The sequence below is a fragment of the Rhinopithecus roxellana genome, chromosome 1, assembly GCF_007565055.1.
Source record: "Rhinopithecus roxellana isolate Shanxi Qingling chromosome 1, ASM756505v1, whole genome shotgun sequence".
NCBI lineage: Eukaryota > Metazoa > Chordata > Mammalia > Primates > Cercopithecidae > Rhinopithecus > Rhinopithecus roxellana.
This window is the reverse complement of record NC_044549.1, coordinates 142,268,294-142,279,849: the sequence shown is the minus strand read 5'-3', so window position 1 is coordinate 142,279,849 and position 11,556 is coordinate 142,268,294.

The following is an 11,556-nucleotide window of genomic DNA, read 5'->3' as shown; positions in this document are numbered from 1 at the left end:
AGACATATAGTTGCAAATAATATTTGTATTCTTTAGAATTTGATATGATTAAATGGATACTGTTATGGCCCAAGCACAAAGATTTCATCACTTTGATATATATAGTTAAAATGAGTCTAATGTATTTTGAGAGAGATACAAAGAAACTCAAGTATTTATTCTGAGGTCTTCTACAAATAATGTTTTTGAAAGTTCATATAAAATAAATATGATACCATGATCAAACTGTAATATTCATCTGTCTGTATGAATTCAACTCATGTTCAATAATAGAAATATATGCTCTTATAATTATAAAATTGAAACCTCTTGAGAGTACAAACTGGTAAACTTGGAAATCTATTACTTGGAATTAAAACTGCATGTTATTTTTTCATAGAAAATGATCTACCTTTTCTGTGTTAGGTATTACATTTGACATATTCTTCCATGTCTCAAGGTAATACCTATGGTCTCACAAATTACATTTGTAATTAGTTATTCATGCCATTAAACTTAAATATACTATAGAAGTTCAAGAGAGTTCATAGAAGTAGAAAATAAAAATAAAGTTTCTGATTTTTTTTAAATGGTCTTTTTCAGTTTTAAGACTATAGAATTAAATAATCATTTTAAAAGCTCACACATTAAAACTATTTTAAAAATGTCTTGATATGTGATACCTGAACTCAATTCTCTAAGTAATCTATTTACAAAAAATAATGATTTTCTATTTTGCTTAATTATCTGAATCATATAAGCATTTTTACTTTAATGGAAACAATAATTTTCTTTATAAAATGAGTAATTCATATTTTGTTATCATTATGTGGATTTAAACACTCTTAGAAAATACATATCAGACACTAATAGGAATTATTTTGAGTTGCTTAATTATACACTGCACAGAAATGTAATAATTCATAACAGATTGCTTGCAACAATAACTTGCAATTTCAAAGATATTATGTTTGGGTCTCTATCAGTTTACAGTTATTTTGTAACTTATAAACAGTTCTTGTACATGTAACTGGTGTAACAGATATTGTAATACAAAATGTAAAGGGAATGCACAATATGAAATATTAAATTAACTATGTTTTTTAGGTGTTTTATTTCTTCTTAAACTAAACTTTTATGTAAACTTTCTGCTTCCCTATTCTTCTCAGCTCATAAAATTTTGTGGCTTTTATTATTTTTATTAAACAAGAAATATTCATCTAAATAATTAGACAAAAAACAATTGAGCAAATAGGAAGAAAAAACAGAATTCTGTCATCACAAGGTAGCTCCTTTTATTCATCCATTCTCTTTCTTTTTATTTCTGTGTCTGTGTGTGTGCATATTATTTGAAAGTATATATACATAAATATGATAAAATATAAGTATATATAGCACAAAGATGGTATTTTAATGCTGTTATATATATTTGTTTCACATGTTAATATGTGAAATATTAGAAGGTATAATTCTAATTATAATATAATTAGAATATGTAATTATTATAATTTTAAGATATAATATTGTATACTATAATTTAACAACTTATTGCTTGAATTATTTTGTTCTCAGTTCTTTTTTCTGTGAACTATGAACTGCATATTTCAATGCATAGTTGTTTGATTATTTTCTTAGGATAAATTACCGATCATGAATTCTTGGGGTGAAAGATGTGCACACTTTAAATTCTTTCAGTGTATGTTCCTAAGGTGCTTTCCATAAATGTCATAGCCCAGTGAAATGTCTCAGGCAGAAGTTCATTGTGCCCTGTGCAATACAGATGTTATATTCTTTTTGATATTTTCCAATCCAATAGGTATGATCTTTCTTGTCATTGCATAAATTGGCAAGTCTTTGATAGCTAATGATATAAAACTATAAAAAATATGTATTTGCCAAATGAATTTCATCTTTGAAATTTCATGTAATTTTTCAAATCTACTGTCCATTATTCTGTTTATGTAAACACAGCTATAGATCATTTTTTGTTTCTTTCTCTAACATCGAGTTTAGGTTCTGAGAAGCCAAATTATGTACATATTAACCCATATATTCTTTAGATAGTTTTATGTCTTGAGTTTTTACAATTACATATTTTTGTCATTCAAAATGTGTTATGTTATGAAGTATGATATAAGGATCCAAACCACACTTGTTCAACTCACAGGCCCTGGGCCACATGGGGTCCAGGATGGCTTTGAATGTGACCCCATCACAAATTTGTAAACTTCCTTAAAATATTATGAGTGTTTTTTTGCAGTTTCTTTTCTTTTTTTCTTTTCGTTTCTTTTTTTTCTCATCAGCCATCATTAGTGTTAACATACTTTATGTGTGGCCCAAGACAATTCTTCTTCTTCTGGTGTGGCCCAGAGAAGCCAAAAGATTGGACACTCTAAAAATAGTAGTATTGAAGAGTCTATCTTTACACACTAATTTGAAATGTGTACTTTTTCATGTGCAAAATTTTTACACATAGTTGAATCTTCTGGACTTTCTATTCATTGCCATTGCTCTGCTTATTGGGTGAAAATGCTGTATTGTTTTAATTTATTATATATCTCTAATACTTTTATAATATCAGGTAGTACAAGCCCTATGCATTAATTATTCTTTTTTACAGATATTTTCTTACTATTCTATCTACTGTTTCTTCTATGTGTATTGTAAAATATTCATCAAGTAAAAAGTAATATAATTGTTATAATAAATTAATAAGGAAATATTAACCTCACACTCTTGATTTTCAGAATCAGGAACCTAGTCTGTTTCTCAATTTTTAAAAAATCATTTTTTATTATATACTTTTTATTTTGAAATAATCTTTAATGTCTAAAAAAGTTATTTATTTGGACATAATCTTAAAATTAGAATTTGCAAGAGTACAAATGTCTATTTTTAAAGCCATTTAAAAGTAAGGTGCCTATCTTTCCTTCAAATACATTAGTGTACATTTCCTACAAATAAGGATATTCTCTTTCCTAATTACAATTGCCATCAAAATTAGGAATTAACATTGGTATGTTATCCCATCTAATCCTTAGACCCTTTTCAGTTTTTATCAGGTGTTCCAACAAAATCCATTATAGAAAAAGGATCCATCTTATAATAATTATTATTTTTATTATTATATGAGACAGCGTCTCTGTCACCAAAGCCGGAGTGCAGTGGCACAATCTCAGCTCTTTGCAACCTCTGCCTTCTGGGCACAAGCAATTCTTCTGCCTCAGTCTGCGACTGGGACTGCAGACTGAGGCAGAAGACTGGGACTACATGTGTGTACCATCATGCCCAGATACATTTTGTATTTTTTGCAGAGACAGGGTTTTGCCATGTTGCCCTCAGGCTGGTCTTAAACTCCTGGGCTCAAGTGATCCTCCTGCCTCAGTCTCCTAAAGTGCTAGGATTACAGTCATGAGCTACCACACCTGGCCCAATTTTGAATTATGTTTTCTTTTTAGTTGCTATGTCTCTTTAGGCTTGTTCAGTCTGATACAGTGTGTTAGTCATTCTTTGATTTTATGCCTCAACACTTTTTAATTGATACATAATGATTTTACATATTAATAGGATACATGTAATATTTTGATACATATATACAATGTTTAATGATCAAATCAGAGTAATTTGGTTATCCATCAAATTCAAACATTTATTATCTCAAACAAACTCAAACACTTATTATATATAAATGTGTATATAGTTGTGTGTGCATATATATATATTGTGTACTCTCTCTATATACATATTGTGCACACACACAATGGAATACTATTCAGCTATAAAAAGAAGTAATTCTTGTCAAATGCAGCAACATGAATGAACTTGGAGGACATTATGCTAATTGAAATATGCCAGGCACAGAAAGACAAATATCACATGTACTTTCTCATATGTGAGAGCTAAAACATTTATCTCAAGGAGGTAGAGAGAAGAATGGTGGTTACCAGAGGCTGTGAAAATAAAAACACTATATGATCTAGCAATCCTGATTCCATACCTTAGCTGCTATGAATAGCACTACAATAAACATAGAAAAATAAATATCACTTCAATTTGATTTCCTTTTGGATATACCCAGTAGTAAGATTGCCGGATCATATGGCATTTTTGTTGTTGTTTTCTTGAGGAACAATTATACTGTTTTTCTATAATGGCTGTACAATTTACATTCCCACAATCAGTATACAAACCTTTCCTCTTTCTCCTTGCCAGCGTCTGTTATTTTTTTGTCTTTTTGATCATAGCCACTTTAACTGGGGTGAAATTATATTTCATTGTAGTTTTGATTTGTATTTCTCTGATGATTAGCAATGTTGAACACTTCTTATATACTGTTTGACATCTGTATGTCTTTTTGGAAATATCTATCTAGATCATTTGTCTGTTTTACATTAGATTTAATTTTTGCTGTTGAGTTGTTTGAGTTGTTATAAATGCAAGTTATTAATTCCTTGTCAGATGGATAAACTGCAAGTATTGTTTCTATATTAGTCCATTCTCACACTGCTATAAAGATACTATCTGAGACTAGGTAATTTATAAAGGAAATAAGTTTAACTGACTCACAATTCTGCATGGCTGGGGAGGCCTCAGGAAACTTACAATCATGGTAGTGGGTGAAGGAGAAGAAAGGAGCTTCTTCACAAGGCAGCAGGAGAGAGAGAGAGAGAGACTGAAGAAGTGCCACACTTTAAACCATCAGATCTCATGAAAACTCCCTCACTATCACAAGAACAGCATGTGGGAAACTGCCCCTGTGATCTAATCACCTCCCAGCAGGCCTTCCCTTAACACATTGGGATTACAATTTGAGATTAGATTTGGGTGGAGACACAGAGCCAAACCGTATCATTCTGCCCTTGGCTCCTCCCAAATCTCATGTCCTTTTCACATTTCAAAATCAATAATGCCTTCCTAACAGTCCCCCAAAGAGTTAACTCATTCCAGCTTTAACCCAAAAGTCCAAGTCTGAAGCCTCATCTGTGACAAGGCAAGTCCCTTCTGCCTATGAGTCTGTAAAGTCAAAAGCAATTTAGTTACCTCGAAGATACAATGGAGGTGTGGGCTTTGGGTAAATGTTCCCATTCCAAACTGGGAGAAATTGACCAAAAAAAAGGGGACATAGGCCCCATGAAAGTCCAAAATCCAGCAGGGCAACTATTAAATCTGAAACCTCCAAAATCTCCTTTGGCTCCATGTCTCACATCCAGGGCACACTAATACAAGGGGTGGGCTCCCACAGCCTTAGTCATCCCTGTTCCTGTGACTCTGCAGAGTACAACCCCTGCGACTGCTTTCACCAGCTGGTGTTGAGTGCCTGCAGCTTTTCCAGGTAAACAATGCAAGCTGTTAGCAGATCTACCTTTCTGGGATCTAGAGGGTGGTGGCCCTCTTCTCACAGCTTCACTAAGCAGTGCCCCAGTGGAGACTGTGTTTGGACTTCAGCCCCACATTTCCCTTCCTCACTTCGCTAGCAGAGGTTCTCCATGAGGACTCCACTGCAGCAGACTTCTGCCTGGACATCCAGGCATTTCTATATATCCTCTGAAATCTAGGCAGAGGCTCCTGAAGCTCAACCCTTGTCTTGTGTGCATCCACAAGCTGAACACCATGTGGAAGCCACCAACCTTGGGGTTCACATCCTCTGAAGCAATTGCCTCAGCTGTAACCTTGGCCCCTTTTAGCCACAGCTGGAGCCGGAACAGCTGAGATGCAGGGCACCAAGTTCTGAAGCTGCACAGATCCACTGGGCCCTGGGCCCGGTCCATGAAGCCATTTTTCCCTCCCAGGCCTCTGGGTCTGTCATGGGAGGGGCTGCTCCAAAGGTCTCTGACATGCTCTGGGGGCATTTTCCCTATTGTCTTTGCTAGTAACATTCAGCTCCTCCTTACTTGAGCAAATTTCTGCAGTCGGCTTGGCTCAAATTCCTTCCCAGGAAATGGGTTTTTCTTTTCTACCACATGGTCAAGCTTCAAAATTTCCAAACCTTTATACTCTGCTTCCCTTTTAAACGTAAGTTCTAATTTCAAGCCATCTCTTTGTGATCATATGTAACTGAAAACTTTCAGAATAAGTCAGGTTATCTCTTGAACACTTTGCTGCTGAGAAATTTCTTCCACCAGATACTCTAAATAGTCTCTCTCAAGTTTAAAGTTCCACAGATGTCTAGGGCAGGGGCAAAATACCACCAGTCTCTCTGCTAAAGCATAGTGAACTTTCCTCCAGTTCCCCAAATGTTCCTTATCTCCTTCTGAGACCACCTCAGCCTAGACTTCATTGTTCATATTGCTATCAGCATTTTAGTCAAAACTATTCAACAAGTCTCGAGGAAGTTCCAAACTTTCCCATATCCTCCTGTCTTCTTCTGAGACCTCCAAACTGTTCCAATCTCTGCCTGTTACCCAGTTCCAAAATCACTTCCACATTTCAGGTTATCTTTGTGGCAGTACTCCACTCTTCCAGTACCAGTTTTCTATATTAGTCCATTCTCACACTTCTATAAAGATACTACCTGAGACTGGGTAACTTGTAAAGGAAAGAGGCTTAATTGACTCACAGTTCCATATGGCTGGGGAGGCCTTAGGAAACTTAAAATTTTGATGGAAGGTGAAGAAGAAGCAAATACCTTCTTCAGAAGGTGGCAGGAGAGAGAGATAAAGAGTGAGGAAAAACCATCAGATCTTGTGAGAACTCCTTTACTATCAAGAGAAGAGCAAGGGGAAAACTGCCCCCATGATCTAGTCACCTACTAGCAGGTCCCTCCTTCAGCATGTGGGGATTGCAATTCAAGATGAGATTTGGGTGGAGACACAGAGCCAAACCACATCAGTTTATCATTCTGTAGATGACCTCTTCACTCTGTTGGTTTTTTTCTTTGCTCTCCAGAGGCCTTTTTTTTTCTTTTAATCTTTATAGAATCTCATTTGTCACCTGTGTTACCAAAAAATCATTATCCAGATTAATGTTCTAAAATGTTTTCCCAGTGTTTTTTCTAATAGATTCATAGTTTCAGGTCTTATATTTAAGTCTTTAATTCATTTTGAGTGATTTCTGTATATGGTGAGAGACAAGGGTCTATTTCCATTCTTCTATATACAGATATCCACTTTTACCAGGATTATCTATTGAAGAGACTGTCCTTGCATGTTCTTGGTGTCTTGGTTGAAAATGAGTTGGCTGTAAATGCATAGACTTATTTCTGGGTTCTCTGTGCTATTTCATTAGTTTATGTGATTTTATGCCAGTACCATGCTGTTTTAGTTACTATAGCCTTATAGTATACTTTGAAGTCAGGTATTATAATGCCTCTAGTTTTGTTCTTTTTGCTCAGGATTACTTTGACTATTTGGGGTCCTTTGTACTTTCTTGCAAATTTTAAGAATTTTTTTTCTAAATCTGTGAAGAATGTCATTGTTATTTTGATAGGAATTGCATTGACATTGTAGATCACTTTGGGTAGTATGGACATTTTAACAATATTATTTCTTCTACTCCAGGAACATGAGATCTCTTTTAATTTTTTGTGTGTCATTTTTAATTTCATTTATCAGTATTTTATAGTTTTTATGGCAGAGCTGTCTCACCTCTTTGGTGAAATTTATTCCTAGGTATTTTATTGTTTGTAACTATCATAAATGGAATTACCTTCTTGATTTCTTACAGATTGTTCACTGTTGGAACATAGAAATACTACTGTTTTTTGTGTCATGATTTAGTATTATATTTTGCAACTTCATTGAATTAGTTTGTTAGTTCTAACAGGTTTTTGGCAGACTCTAGTTCTAACAGGTTTTGGCGGAGCAAGTTTTTCTAAGTATAAGATTATGTCAACTGCAAACAAGGACAATTTGACTCCTTCCTTTTTCATCTGCATGCCTTTTTTTCCTTTCTCTTACCTAATTGCTCTACTAAGACTTCTGCTATGATGTTGCATAAAAGTGATGAAACTAGGTATCATTTTCATCTTCCAAATTTTACAGTAAACTTTTTCAAATGTTCCCCATTCAGCATGATGTTAGCTATGGGTTTGTCATATACAGCCTTTAATGTTTTAGAGTATGTTTTTTTCTATATTTGTTGAGAGTTTTTATTATGAACAGATGCTACATTTTATCAAATGCTTTTTCTGCATTCATTGAAACAATAGGCTTTTGTCTTTCAGTCTGTTCATGTGCTATAGCACATTTATTTATTTATTTATTTATTGAACCATGCTTGCATCCCTGGGATAATTCTTGCTTGATCATGATGAATAATCTTTTTGATATGCTGTGGGATTCAGTTTGCTAAAATTTTGTTGAGGATTTCTGCATCTATGTTCATCATGGATATTGGCTTGTAATTTGCCTTTTTGTTGTGCCCTTGTCTGGTTTTGGTTTCAGGGTAATGTTGGACTCATAGAATGAGTTTGAAAGAATTCTTTCCTCTTCAAATTTTTTGGAATAGTTTGAGGAAAATCAGTATTGTATTTTCTTTAGAAGTTTGGTAAAACTTAGCAATGAAATTATCTGATTATGGACTTTCTTTGTGGAAATCGTAAAAATTACTTATTCAACCTCATTACTTAATGGGCTGTCCAGTTTTTCTATTTCCTCATGATTCAATCTTGTAAGATTGTATGCTTCTAAGAATTTATTCATGTCTTCTAAATTTTCTAATTTGTTGATGTATAGTTCTTCACAATCGTCTCTAATAATCTTTTATATTTCTGTGGTATCAGTTGTAATGTTCCATTTTTCTTCTCTGATATTACTTGGGTCTTTGTTTTTTCTTAATTAGTCACAGTAAGGTTTATCCATTTTGTTTATTTTCTCAAATAAACAGCTTTCTATTTTGTTGATTATTTTTCTATTTTCTTTTTCATCTCAATTTCATTTACTTTTGCTCTGATTTTAGTATTACTTTTTCCTTGTATGAATTTTCAGTTTTATTTGTCCATGCTTTTCTAATTCCTTTAGGTGCTTAGTTAGGTTGGATTTTGAAAGTCTTTTTTCTTTTTCGATGTAAACATTTATTGCTGTAAACTTTTTTCTTAGTACTACTTTTTCTATACTGCATAGGTTTTGGTATATACTGTTTCCATTTTAATTTGTTTCAAGGAATTTCAACATTTTCTTTGCAAAGTATTCATTGACCCATTGGTTGTTCAAGGCCATGTTGTTTAATTTTCACGTATCTGTGCAATTTCCAAGGTCTCCTTTTGTTGTTAAGTTCTAGTTTTATTCCATTGTGTTCAGAAAAGATACTTGATATGATTTCTACTCTTTTGAATTTGTTCAGACTTGTTTTATGACCTAAGATATGGTCTATCCTGGAGAAGTTCAATGTGCTGAGGAAAATCATATGTATTCTTCAGCAGTTTGCTGAAATATTCTATAAATATCAGTTAGGTCTATTTGGTGTAGAAACTCTAAGTTTCTTTTCTTTTGGTTGAGTTTCTGTCTGGAGGACTTGTTCATTGCTTAAAGAGGGGCATTAATGTCTCCTACTATTACTGTGTTACAGTCTGTCTCTTTCTTTATATTTATTAATATTTGCTTTATATATTTTTGTGCTCCAATGTTGGAGTACATATATATTTACAATTGCTGTATCCTCCTGTTATACTGACCCAATTATTATTATATAATGACTTTCTTTGTCTCTTTTGATAGTTTTGGACTTGAAGTCTATTTTATCTGATATAAGTTTAGCTACTCCTTTTTTTTTGTGGTTTCCATTTGCATGGAATCTTTTTTTTCCTCCTTCACTTTTAGTCTATGTTTATCTTTATAGGTGAAGTGAGTTTCCTTGTAGGCAGCATATGATTGGGTCTTATTATTTCAGTTACATAATTTAGTTTATTACATTCAATATTATTACTGATAGGTGAGGACTTACTACTACTGTTTTGTTTCTGATTTTCTGGTTGTATTGTAAGTTCTCTCTTCCTTTCTTTCTTTTCTACTGTCTTTTTTTGGCTATGTGATTTTTTTCTGGTAGTTTGTTTTAATTTCTTTTTATTTTTAACATATCTGTATTATTTTTGATTTATGATTACCGTAAGGCTTACAAAATATTTTATGATTATAACAACTTAAACTGATGACTACTTAACTTTGACTCAAAGAAAAGAAAAAAAATGACTCCATCTCCCCACATTTTGACCTTTTTTGTTGCAATTTATATTTTTATATATCCTATCTCTTAAGAAATTATATAATTATTTTTGATAGATTTGTCATTTAGTCTTCATACTAAAGGTATGAGTGGTTGATACGTCACAAGTTTAGAGTATTGTGCATTTGTATTTGTATTTGCCTTTTCCATTGTTTTATACTTTCAGATGTTTTCATGTTGCACATTAACATTCTTTTCTTTCATACTGAAGAACTACCTTTAGCATTTCTTATAAGCTCAGACTGGTGGTCATGAATTTCCTTAGCTTTTGTGTGTCTGGGAATGTCTTTAATTAGAGCTTCTTTATATGTTGTTTCTTTTGTTTTGCTGCTTTTACAATCCTCTTTTTGTCTTTGGCCTTTGACGATTATTATATGCTTTGGAGTAGTCTTATTTGGGTTAAATCAGGTTGGTGATGTTTGATCTTTTAGTATCTGGATAATCTTTCTCTAAGTTTGCAATATTTTATGTTATCATTTTAAAAATAATTTATGTACACATGCCATTTCTCAACTCCCTCTTGGCGGTCAATGGCTATTAGATTTGCTCTGTTGAGGCTATCTATATCATGTAGACATTCTTTTTTCTTTTTCATTCTTTTTTTCTCTCCTCTGACTGTATATTTTCAAACAGCCTGTCTTCATACTCTCTGATTCTTTTGCTTAATCAGTTTTGCTGGCAATAACCTCTAATGTATTTCTCTATCTAGCCATTGTATTTCTCCGCTCCAGGATTTCTGTTTATCTTTTATTATTTTATTATTTTTGTTAAATTTATCTGAATAAATTTCTGCACTGATTTACTGTGTTATCTTGGAGTTCACTCAAAACTACTGTTTTGAATAGTTGATCTGAGAGGTCACAAATCACCATATTCTTAGGGTCAGACATTGGCTCCTTTTTTGTCTTTTCATGGAGGTCATAGCTACCTGTTTGATTTTGTTTCTTATGGATGTATGTCTATGTCTTTGCATTCAAGGTTTAGTTATTTATTTCAGTCTTTGCTGTCTGCCTTGGTTTAGTCTTTCTAGAGTATGTATGACTAGAAGTCCTGTGCAGGTTGATTTTTGAGTACCCTCAGCCCAAGAACACTGCCTCCTTTTCTGCACTAGATGGCACCCTTGATCAGATTTGTCACAATTCCTACAAATAACTTGAGAGTGCTGCCTGTCCTAGATTGGGCATGGGGGAATCCTAAAGTGTATATCCCCGCTGTGTGGGAAAGCTGGCTAAGGGTTATGCCCAGAGAACCCCTGATGTACCTCCGCTAAAGCATGTTGCTGCTGAACAGATTCATCTCCTTTGACAGATGAAGAATAACTGCTGAGTTTTGTGTACTGGCTGGTAGTAGCCACACCTCTACTTTATGCCTCTAGTTTCCCTAGAAGCCTTCACCCTACAGGCATTTGTGATGCTTCCT